The 12513-nt window shown below is 46.7% G+C and overlaps 1 long non-coding RNA gene across 10 annotated transcripts in view; it reads right to left on the bottom strand.

Annotated features, from left to right (window-relative positions):
* The window catches only part of LOC144302754 (uncharacterized), a 192720-nt gene that overhangs the window by 145086 nt on the left and 35121 nt on the right, over positions 1 to 12513 (bottom strand). The gene's annotated exons all lie outside the window — the stretch shown is intronic.

The raw sequence follows: 12513 nt of genomic DNA, 5'->3' as shown, positions 1-12513 counted from the left end.
GCGTCCTTCGCTTCCGCCCGACTCCACCTCTGCTTTGCGGTCACGTTCGGTGGCCTTTGCGCAGTAAATAATCTCAAACGGTAACAGTGAGCTGGTTCCTCCAAACTGCGCACACCGGGAGGCAGAAATGCTTACTCGGTGAGAGCGAGAGCTGGATGCCAAGGATGGAATTCTGGAAGCTTCTCAGACAGACCTTAAGGACTTCCTGCAAACACTAAATCTTTGTCTTTCAGCCCTTTTTAAAACGACTTCCATAAAAGAAAATCTATTTTGACCAGACCGCACACAAACACGAGGTTAAAAATGTTTGCCTGACACTTTCCACACCCCTGCTTTGAATGCAGCAGTTTGTTTTGCTGCCATATTTCTTTCAAACGATGTGCTTCGTGAGAATTTTAGATTCATCAAAATACCTATGAGCAATTTTTTTTTTAGTAGAAAGTGTTAGCTAGCTGCTTGCATGCTTTTGAATGTGAGAGATTCTACCATATGTTACCGTATCGTTTAGATTATGTCTAAGCGACGCCAAAAATCTGGAGGGAAGAAAGGGAGGTTCTATTATCCACACGCTTTATTTGCAAGTCACCAAACAGCTAGATCACCCAGCTGTGTGGCACCACACAGCTAAAACATCTGGGTGATTAGCTGAATTATTCATTTTCATCAAGATATTTTGTCCTCCTCTAGACAATATCTGAGCCTCCCACGCGGCTGTGGGTAGCATACGCGTGTGTTGACACGCGCACGGGCATCCGACAGTGACACAGTGAAACGATGGGTTCAGACATGAAATGCAGGGTCCTGGCCCCCTGCCTTCCTGCTGGGTACGTCTAACCACCCATGGCTCTGCTCCCATCCGCCCCGCTCCAGCCCTTGGAGTCGGGTGAGGTCGGCTCCTGGGGGCCCGGATGCCAGGCCTGCCGTCCAGGGCTCAGGGCTCCGCCCCCAAGCGCACACGCACATGCACACGCACACACGTGCAGGTCACGTGGGCACACGCAGGGGAACACGGCCCGGCCTGGGGGAGGCGCACGAGCACGTGGTACCTCTGAGCAGGTGTGTGATGCGCTGGGATGGCGCCTCCTTTACTTGCATGATCTCACTCAATTTTCACAATACACCACCTCCCTCCCTGCCTCTCTCTCTCTCTCTCTCTCTCTCTCTCTCTCTCTTCCACAGCTAAGAGGACTCAGAAGGCAGGTTCCAGCGGGGGGTACTATCTGTGTTTGAAGGCCGCCTGACTCCCAGGAGCCTGGGGGGCCTCTGGGCCTGTCCTCGGCGTGGCTCTGGCTGAGCGCCTCCCGCAGGACCGGGTGCTGACCCCGACCCTCACTGCCGGGCCCTAGTTAGGTCCCTAGAATCTCCACGGGTTCCGGGCAGAGGCGGGAGGACAGTGGCTGTTTTCACAGCCGCGGCGCCCGCCACCTGAGCACAACAGCCACAACCCGCGCCGCAGCCGTCGTTCCCGAATCTTCCCCAGGTGCGGTCTCGACTGCTGTCTCCCGTTGGCAGCCTGCTTGGACCTGGAACGCATCAAACGAGACCGTTCAGCTCGGCGGGGACGGGGGGCTCACGTCCCAGCTGCGGAGCTCTCCGCTGCTCGAGTTTCGGGCGCACGGTCCCGTAGTGTCCCCGGAGCGCTTCTACCTTAGCTCCGCTCCACCCTGCCTTGAGCGAGGCACGTGCCCAGGGGAAGGAATGCATTCTTCTTGTGGTTCTCGGGACGTCGGCAGGCGCGATGTATCCCACCACGGTACGGGGGGGAGGGGGGAGACAATAGACGGAATTGACCACGGAAAACGTGGGAACCCGAACAAGCAAATAATTGTCCTCCCAATTATTTCATTACGGCTGACAACAGAATGACACAAGGCAGTGAGCGGCTCCCAGGACGGCCCGGCAGCCGTAAGAAACTCAAAACACGAAGAGTGTCTCCAGGACACAGCAGAACTCATCCGATATGCGATGCACAGTAAGACCTTGGTATTCTGATCACAGCTCTTCTTTTCCCCAAATAGCCCCCAAATAGCAACCCTAAACAATTCCCACTCCTCGACTGCTTACACGGTCTTACTGTTGTAGGAAACCATAAGCTCGTGTTAACCCGGCGAATTCAAAGTCAGCCGTCACCAGCCCCTTGTGAGGTGACCCAGGAGTTTTCCTTCCACCTTGTTTCACCTCCGGGGATCTAGCCACCCCCAGATCCGTCCCACAAATGCCAGGACACAGAGTAAAAGAAAATCGCCACGTTGGACAGTAACGACATAGGTGGGAAAACGCTAAATACCTGCTCTTTTGTGACGCTCCAGATTCTTTTTTTTTTTTTTTAATTTTTCCCTTATGTTTAGATTCTCAATGACAAGCCGCACACGTTCAGAGTATATGATTTACGGAAAGGAGAGAGGTAAGAGGTTCCATTTCTCACTGGTAATAAGATCCGTCAACAGCGAACAATGATCTCTCCTGATAATACAAGTTGTTGGCGCTAATTTCATGCAAAGACCTTTAACTATATCATCTTGCGGGGCCCTCACCGTAGCAGAGTATCATCCACCGCAGAAAGAGAGGGCCCGGGAGGCCGAGCAGCTTGCCCCGGGGCCTGCGGCTGGCTCAGCGGGCGCCACCTCCCTGCCCTCCCCTCTGTCCTCACAGCTCGGCGCAGCCCGGGGTCCCCATCACAGCTGAGGAAGAACTAAACTCCGGGCTTCCTGGCCCATCCACAGTTGGCCCTTCCCAAACATTAGAGCGTTTCCGCTCCCCGGACAGTAATGATTCAGGCCCAGCAAACCCAGGAGCGCTGTCTGGCCAACACGTCGAGAGCAGGAGAGAAGGGAGCAGCCCCTACATCTACGTGTGGTGTGTGTCCCACAAGGACTCCAGGCCGCTCACTGCCTGCACCCAGGCTACCCAGACCCCATCCGGGCCTAGCTGGATCCAACCGTCGAAGGCTGCTACCTCTCTGTTCCACTGCTTAGAATTCTCAGGGGGGTCTCATAACCCTTTCCCCCCCCAAATTTTGACTGGACACAAATTCCCAACACTGCACACCCATGTTATTAGGCGAGGGCAGTGGATGCTGTGCCGCTGGCCCACGTCCCTTGCACCAGGGTGACGTCCCAGCCCCAGCTGCAGTGAGTGTCGGTGCCAGGCAATTGCAGGAGAACTGCCCCAGGCCCAGCTGCTCTACCGTGAAGCTACGCCAGTAGCCACTGATCTGCTACCTCAGGCACGGAGGGCTGCCCCTGGCTTTCAGGGGCACCCGTCTGTGGGGTGCAATGTGTGGGGGCTACCCCCAGCCCCCCACAGGTCCCAGCTGAAGGCAGGCTCCTCAGCTTCTTCCCCTGCCCTTCTCCCAAGGGCACCTCCTCCATAAATCACGTACACAGGAATCCTGGGCGCGGGCTCTGCTCCTAGAAACCACGAGAATGATCTTAGCTGCTCTCCCAGACCCAAAACTCTTGAATTCACCCCGTCCTGCCCACCGCCTCTAAAATATCCTTCCTCAAACCCAATCTTCCATTCACTCAAGCTCCTGCACCGTCTCCTTCCTGCCTGACCAACTCCAAACTTCCATAAAAGGCATCATGTGGTATTTTTCAATCTCTATATAAAGCTTTTCCTACCTATAGAAATAGAAAATGTTCATAATTTATCATGTTCCTGAGCAAGTTATGCCAAAAATTCACTCGATTTTGCTCTGCCAATGTAGCTGCGGGTCTGCGTACCAGGAAGAATGAACAGGCCGAGGTCCAGGAAGCCTCCTGAATCACTCTGTGCCCTCCGGGGATGGAAGGGCAGACTCACCCCTGGTGCCACGGCTAATAGGATGACCTGGGCCAGGAAGGATTACCAGATTCATAACATTCACCTTCAGGGTTGACCGTGAGCAGACTTTTGTCATTAAGTCACAACCTCTGCTTTCTTGGCTCTGAGCGTAGGGCTCCCTTCCAATGGTGGGAAGATGGGGACTGGACACTTCTTCCCGAGATTGATGGTAAGTGCACGTGCATGCCTGTAACACAAAGCAGCTCCAGCCGGGGAAGGGGTGGGGGCTGCAGGGTACCATGGCCTGGACACTTAGAAACTTTCAAGGGCTGAAAAGCAATGCACTTCCTGTCTAAATACAGTTTGAGTATTGCACTGAGTAGGCATTAGAGGTTTGGATGAAGACTGTCCTTAAGCTTCTAACTCTCCCCCCAATAAAAATTCCATCCCATGGATACTGAAAGATTCACTCTCTAGTCCAGAGAAGGGGAATCAACTCTCAGAGGAGATGGACCCCAAAACACCAGGTATTTTCTTGTTTAGGAATGCCTTCCTTGTTTTGCAATTTCCCTTCCAGGGTGTATCCTTTCCCCACTTCTATTCAAAAGTAGCTGCTGTCTTGCTATCTCCTTTTTAAACAAAAAGGGGCTGAACTGGAATCAGGAAACACAGAAGCTTGTATGTGACCATAGACAAGTCATTCTCTCTCTCTCTCTCATTTCCCTCATCTGTGAAGCATGAGGCACCAGACCAGATGTACCCAAGCTCCTGACTTTTGCCAATGTTTTATGAGCTTTACTGACAGCAGAGGAGTGTAGGCTTAGCAACTCAGAATCCAGAAGCGAATGACCTAGGTTCACAGCCCAGACTTACTATTGTTTGTGCCTTTGGGTAAGTTCCTCGCTAAGTCTGTTTGATCCTTTGAAGAATTGGGACAAAAATGAATCTCTTACGGTGTTGGAGTAGGGATTTAATGCCATAAATATATAGTGCCATATATGTAATAAAAATATAATATGAATTATAACGTGCTTATAATTGTGCCTGGCACATGCAAATATTTAATAAATATTTAACTGTTATGATTCATCCTTGTTTACCAAAAAAAAAAAAAAAAGAGCAGACTGATTCGCCACTAGAAAGGACTAAGCATTGGTAGCCCCAGGTATAACAACACTAACATTTATCGAGAACTATACGCTAGATGTTGTTTTGAAAACTACCTAAATTATCTCATGCAAACCGCATCATAGTTATATGGGGTTCAAATATGTTCCTCTATTTTAGTGATGAAGAAACGAAGGAACAAAGAGGCTTAAAAAAAAAAAAAACTAACTTGCACTCGGTCGTGCAGAATATATTTCTCAATATTTCGCAAGCAGCTCTCAAGGACAAGCAGCCCTAATTTGAAGCCTGTGCCATTTCCCTTGGTGTAAATCTTCCCGCGTGGCCAGTTACAAGCTCCCGACGTGGCACCCCTGCACGCGGACCTGGGAAGAGATGCGCACGGTCGGCCCTCACAGCCCGTGGAGCGCCCCGCACCCCTCTGGACGCCACGGGGATGTCGTGGAGTGAGCCTTCCCTGCCCCGGGCACCGCAGGCTCGTGTCCCCCTAGTCCTGTGGCTCCACGCCACTCAAAATGCAAAGTCACACATTCTCCTAATAAAACATCCAATTTTAAAAGCAAAACTCCTATTTGCTTGTGTTTTAGAGGGCAAGTCCGACTGGAGTCTGAGCTGCATATTAACCACGCATCCATCTCCTTTTTATTAGCGGAAGGGAGTCACTGCCTCACGTCTACAGGACCTACAACTGGTTTCTCTCCTCTGCTTCGGTGTCTACCACAGTTAATATCGTAATTTGTGAGGTACAATAAACAACGTTAAAAAAAAATCAACTGATTTTTCTCTTCATTTATAAATTTAATCTAGTCGACAACAATGTATAAATTTCCTGGTTGGTATGCTTCAAAACGTCTGGGTTGCCCAATTACTGTATATGATGAAAAATGTATATTGTGCATTCTTTCTTATTGGGTATTTTATGCAAATTAATGTTTCTCAGTTGAAATTGTTGATTCATTTCTGCTAGCTTATTAATAACACATTACCAGATGTTTCTAAATCTCTCCATATTACTCTAATTCTTGATCAAGCCTGACATACAGAATTTCACCCAAAGAGCCTTTTCTTTCTAGTCTTAATTTAGAATAAGCTTTGACTTAGCATATAAAATTTTATTATAAGAATAAATACGAATATTCTCCACTTCTAATCCTCTGTGGTGACTACAATACCATTTGGGGCACCTTAAAGCAGCTATACATGTTATTCACAGATGACGTGCCGTAGCAAGCAAGGTGTCAAAGTGTAACTACACACGCCCCCCAAACCACAAGCATTCAGCGTTAAGAAAGGCCAAGTTCAAGCCCTACCGACACCCTTCTCAGGTCTACAGGTCCAAGAAGGGCAAATTGGGCCAGAGGTAGAAGTTGCCTTTGGCATTTTCCTTCTCGTATCCTTGCAGCACCCAATGCTTCCCTCAGAGGTCTCAACCTTTGAGACCTTCAGAATAAATGAACCCAAGCTTAGTGCTCATCTGTTAGTAACATGAGGTCATCCTAGGCCCCATTACCAAACGTCTTCATCTTAAATGACAACTGTGGAGAAGAGGCCATGATTGGCCCAAAAGAGAGACTGTTCAAAGGTGGGATTCAGGGACTGTCACCCCAGAAAGTTTTTAATAGGAGGACATCTCTCGCCAATCTTCAAAAGCACGCCGTGTCCACCACTGTCTACCCATTTAGAGCACCACCCCCACCCCCACGCTCTCATCCCCCACTCACCTGGGCCCCTCACCTCCACATGATCCCCAAACAGTAATTCCCCATGCACCAGTGATAACCTACCTCCTCTCTTCCCTAATATTTACTAAGTACCCACATGGCTTGGCCCAGCTTCTGAATGCTTTATATACATTAAGTGGTTTCGTCCTCATTCCACCTCCGTGAGGTAAGTACTGTTCCCCCCTTTCCACATGTAAAGAAACCAAGACACAAAGAGGTAAGTCACTCCCCAGGAGCCCACAGCTGACAGGTGGCAGGTCTATCCGCCCTGGCGGCCTGGCTTCTAACCGGCTGTCCTCCACCACCACACTTGGCCGCCTTCCGCAGGCCGTGTGCAACACCACTCTCTTAACCTCTCCTCCATTTAACCTGAGGAATTGGATCGTGTCCTCTCCCAACCAGTCCCCACCCTGATGCTGAGTCTCCCAGTCAGGTTTTGGTCATCTCGCCACCTCTATTAACCTGATGACTGAAACTCTGATTGCAATCATCGTCTTCAACACCAAGGCTGCTTCTGTGTTGACGTGGCACTGAACCAGACCTTTTACCCACCACTGGTGAACACTGTTTAATATTTTTAATAAGGCTGTCTTGTTTTTGAAAGAGAAAAAATTGGAAGAAGGTGTTTTTTACCCAGCTTCATTGTAGAACTAGGTGACATCAGGAGACCTGCATCTATTTCTGCTGGGGCTGTTACTTCTCTGGAGCTTCAGAAGAGCCTTGCCCCTCCTGATACTTGCATTCTCTTCCCAGGAAAACTGTCGGCAAAAGCACGGCTATCAGATGATCTTTTGAAAAATTCTGTTCATTTCATAGCTGCTACTTAGCATTGGTCTTACTATTAATATCTGAACACAAGGAGAACATGTGAGAAGGATGTAGTTGGACAGTATATTTAAAGAAGGTAAAAATGAAGAAACAAGATGATTTCAGATAATTCATCTTTCTAAACAATACTTTAGAGAGGAATACAGAATGATTTGCTCAGGCATACAACAGGTGCTGAATATTGAACTACTGAAGAGACCAATCCCTAAATCAGTAATTCAGCAAATATATATTGAGGGCCAATGGTGTCAAGTTTACTAAGCACTTATTTTTGTGCCAAGAACGGTGTTAACCACTATACGTTGATGACCTTTTTTAATTCTCACAACCAGCTCTCTGAGCAACTATTATTCCTCTTTTTACAGATAAGAAAACTGAAGAGGGGAAGTAACTTGCAGCCAATGAGTGGGTCATGCAGCTGATGAATTGGAAGGACCAAGATTTAGGTCCAGATTTATCTGACCATATAGGCCCAAAGTCTTCATCACTGTGCTTTTGCTATCCTCCAAAAAATGAAGAAAGAGAAATAAGAAGTATTTATTGCTTTCAAAGAGCGTACCGGTTGATAGGGTAGATGACACATTGAGGAAGGACTATAATGCAAGAGGGAGTAGAGCATCACACTAGAGAGGAAGACACTGGCATCTAAGGGAGTTCAGAAGAGGCTAAAGGAATCGCAGCCAGCTTCATGGAGGAGGTGGTATTCAACGGAGTTCTGAGAGATTTTTAACCAAGAGGTTTGAAGAGAGGGAATGGTGGGCACCAAGGCCCAGAGAAGCAGAAGCTGAGAGTATGAGTCTGAGGACTTAGAGAAGCAGTGAGAAATGAACCAAGTCATGCTCACCACTGGGTCTCTAGCACTTCTCACACGTGCTCAGGAACATGTAGAATGAACGAATGAATGTGGGTAAGATGAGTAGACGACAGACTTTGGAAGACCTTGAACATCTCACAATAAAAGACTGGATGTTCTTCTGTGAGCAGGGAAAACAGAGCTTTGAGAGACACAATCCGAGCTTTATACTAATTAGGAAGTTCGTCAAAGGACAGACTGGCTCACAGAGAGACTCAAAGACACGAAGCTGATAAACAGTCTGCGCAAGAGGGAATGAAGGTGGTGGCCCTTAAGGTAGAGAAGAGGAATGGACTGCCACGGGCTAACCCCGATGAGCTTCCCCTTCCCCTGTAACTCCTCCTTCCTCATCTCATTTGGATGCAATAGAAATTCTTTATATTGATGCAAATAGCACTGGCTATAAATAGTGCCTCAACTGAAGATGAAAAACAAGTACTGAATTAATCATCTTAATATTGTGTCTATAGGGTCAACCACTGACTATTCCCAAACACCGGCCTGGAAATTTCTAAATATCTCTCTGTTGGTTAAAGCCCAAACATCAGCCCAATTTGGGGGTGAGGTGGCTTTTTTTGTGGGGGCTTTTTGCTGTTGTTTTGCCTCAGGATAAAGCCAAGATCATCTTCAAATTACCACTGATGTGACATTTAGCCAGTCAACGGCCATCTGTTTCAACTCTCTGCCCTGACCAGGGGTCCGCCTACACTTGTCTAAACCCAAGAGTCACAGTCACATTCTCTGAATTCTGCAAGAAAAACAGGAACTATGGAGCCTGGGCCTGTATCTCACACCTTCACAGTTGGGAAGGTCTTCACTGCTGTTAGCATCCCATTTCAAGGTAAAAGAAAAGAATCTCTGCAAAATACTTCATTTTGAAATATTAGCTGGTACCAGCAGGGTGACAGGGAAGCTGGGCTAGAGAGGACTGAAATGAGATCTATTGTTTGGTCTCCTTCCTCCCGGAATAGAGAACCCAGAAAATGATGGACCACATGTGTCCAGTTCCTTTTTCCTAGGCTCACTGCTTCCATGTGCCCATCCTGCCATGGGGGAAAATAGGGAGGTGAGATAAGGCCCTCCAAACCTTCCCCTCTGGGGGATGAAAGCTCCCTCAGGGGAAATGCATCAGGTCTAACTTAGAGGAGCACTGAATGATGAGACTTATGTCCACAATGTACTATTAAGTGAAGAATGTTTCAAAGCAAAGTTACAGAAAAGAACTGTACTTCTACCCCAAAGTGTCACCAGTGCTTAACTCTTCTAAGTGCGATTATATGCCTTTTGGGGGTCTTCCTTTTCTTTACCTATACTTTCACATGTATAATTTAAAAATTGCTCTTGCAACAAGAAATTTTTAGTTTTAAGAAGTGTAACAATGATTACAAAAATATGTATTGGCAATAGCTGAGTATTCGAGCTCTTAGAGGGTAATAGTCTTGTGACAATGCCATGTTTCACCAAAAGCAAGGCTGGCACACAATTGAACTATCTGGAACAATTCCCCAGCCCAAGGCTCCCCACGGCTGATGCCACCCAGTTGTCTTTACTACAATTACTGCCCACAAACAGGACGTGGGGGTTGCCCAGCAGACACCCAATCTCCCCCAGCAGTAACAACCAGAAACACAGAAAGGCTGTCTTCATTCTCTTATCTCCCAACACACTTACCGTCTTCGGTCCAGACTTTCTGGAAATGAGACAACATTCATCACCATCACCTACTAAAATTGTGCCTCTACTGGTGACTAGAGAGGACACTTCCTCATCTCAGAGACGCCTGAAGTCCAGTATCCTTTTCTCTGGCCAAACTACAAAGTCCCTTAGAAGCAAACTTTCCGAACATGTTGATCTGTCTTCCAGCGATCAATCCAAACGTTACCTTCCTCAGATAACTTAAGAATGTAAGAAACAGACACTGGAAAGGACAGGATCCAACCACACCTCAACCATCTTTCTCCTCTCTGTACTCACCCCTCTGGCTCAACTACAAAGAAAACAAACCAAAAAAAACAGAATCCTTTTCAAGGTCTTGTGTCCTTTGTAAGCAAATCCGTCGCAAATGGAATGCATCTCAATTTAATTCACTGATGGCATGTATCGGGATGAGGTCAGAATGCATTTTTCGGAATGTTCAATCATTTTGCCCATTTTCCCTAGTAAAGCATCTCCTTAACCCATATGCCCATTTAAAACTATTTTCCTTAACTATTCTCTTTAAGTAATAAGAATGATTATTATAACTTCAATAAAGAGTAAAATGTTGACCTATACTTTTCTCATAATTGGCCATTTCTAAGAGAAATCAAAGTGACTTGTAGGTCATACAGACAGAAAGTATACCTTTTAGAACTGAGATGGAACTTTAAAAATAAAAAGGAAACCAGCATATGTGCTCCCACTAAGCCTTCTCTTTATCTTCTTTCTTTTAGGGGGAAAGGAGGGTCAGAAGAAGAGCACAGCTCTTGATTCGTGATGTTCTCTGGCTCAGGAACAGGGATTCAAGCCACCAAAAGAGGGTCCAGGGTGCCACGGGCACGACTTCCCTGGATGCCCTCCCCAAACCCTGTGTTAGCTCCCTCCTCTCACAACCTGTTGTGCTTAGGGCCACCTGCCATTTTGGCTTCACCCAACAGGGCACAAACTGCCCAATCTTCACACACAGTTGTCAGCTGTAGCCCCATCTTTATTGTAACAGAAAAGCAATAAAAGAATATGCCATCTCTGTTAAGCTCAACAATGAGCACAATGGTTGATTAGCTTTTAGTATGACCCGTTGGGGTCTAAGGAATATTTTACGAATGGCAGCCACTGTCATACAGGAAGCGTGACCCTGCTAAAGAACAGGCTTATAATTCAGGGAGATAATGCATATGGTGCTAACCCAAATGCCCATAGGGGCCCAGCAGATAACAAAGAGCAAGGGAAACGGCGGGTAAGGCACAGAGAGAGCTGGGACCTGAGGAGAGACTGGGCCCTCCCACTGAAAGACGACAGGTGATTGCAGCCAAGTATCAACAAGAGTTCAGTGCTGTCAAATCTAATTTTTCCACCGTGAAAGACCTGTCATCCTTCTTAGATGCTTAAAGTCAGGATCAGATTAACCGGGAGGTTCCAAGTTTAGGTGGATGCTTTCAGAACAGAGATTCGGTCGACTGCCAGAAGGGACCCAGAGGCCACAGCCCAGCAAGTCCAGAGGCAACCAACTCCAAACACCATTACATACCCCCAAATCTTTTCATTTTTTGTACTCAAAAGGGACTAGTTTCAGGAAATATTTTGGAACAACAGTATTTTGATATTTCTCAGGTACCACAATAGTGACTGCCTGTTATCGTCCAAGTTCCAGCCTGAAAGATGGTTCAGCTCGCCTCTTCTTAGGGAAGACACCAGCTACAACTACTTAAAAGAAAAAAAAAAAGGCAACTAAAACAATTGGGTAAATGGAGGGATTTCTATGTGATTGATTAATTATTTTACACAAGGCTCTTCGATTCTGGAAAGGTTCAGCTGGAGAAGGCTTCACATATCTGAATCATGCAAATTCCTTGATTTGCGTTATTTATCACACACTAAGTTAATGCCAAATCCCCACCCCATTTCTGTTGTGTACATCCCAGCCATCCCGCTACTAAACCATTTGGATCGTTAAGAGACAATGATCCAATCAGAACTTCCCTTCTTATGCAATAACACAATTCTTAATAACACAAGACCTGAAGTTATAAAAACTGTTATCTCAAACATGATGATTAAGTTCCTTCCACATGCCCGTCTTAGGCACTGGGGGGAAAAAAATGGATAAAGCAAAGTCCTTGTTCTATGTGAATTCCAGTCTGAGTGGGTGTCAACCATATAAAAAAACTAACCAAATGACAATGTGAGAAAAAACATGTGTCTGAAAAAAAAATGCTATGGTATTACTTGCTGGTGTGGGAGTCCCTCAATCTGCCTGGGAGGTAGAGAGAGGGACATTTGAGCTAGTCGTTAAATGACTGAAATACAGGAAGGGCTGTTCCAGAACATGACACCTTGTCTAGAATTTCATATTCATAAAAATCCATTATCTGGTTACTAAGTGATGACTAAATAAATGTTTTGTTTGGTTTGTTTTCATTTGGGGTTTTTGTTTGTTTGTTCCTTTGTTTGGGCTTTATTTTTATGAAGAGCACCTGAGAAATTTATAAACTCTTTTACTGAGTCCCCATATTGTCCTTGAAT

This window comes from Canis aureus, chromosome 31 (assembly GCF_053574225.1).
Source record: "Canis aureus isolate CA01 chromosome 31, VMU_Caureus_v.1.0, whole genome shotgun sequence".
NCBI lineage: Eukaryota > Metazoa > Chordata > Mammalia > Carnivora > Canidae > Canis > Canis aureus.
This window is presented reverse-complemented; position numbering and strand designations above follow the sequence as displayed.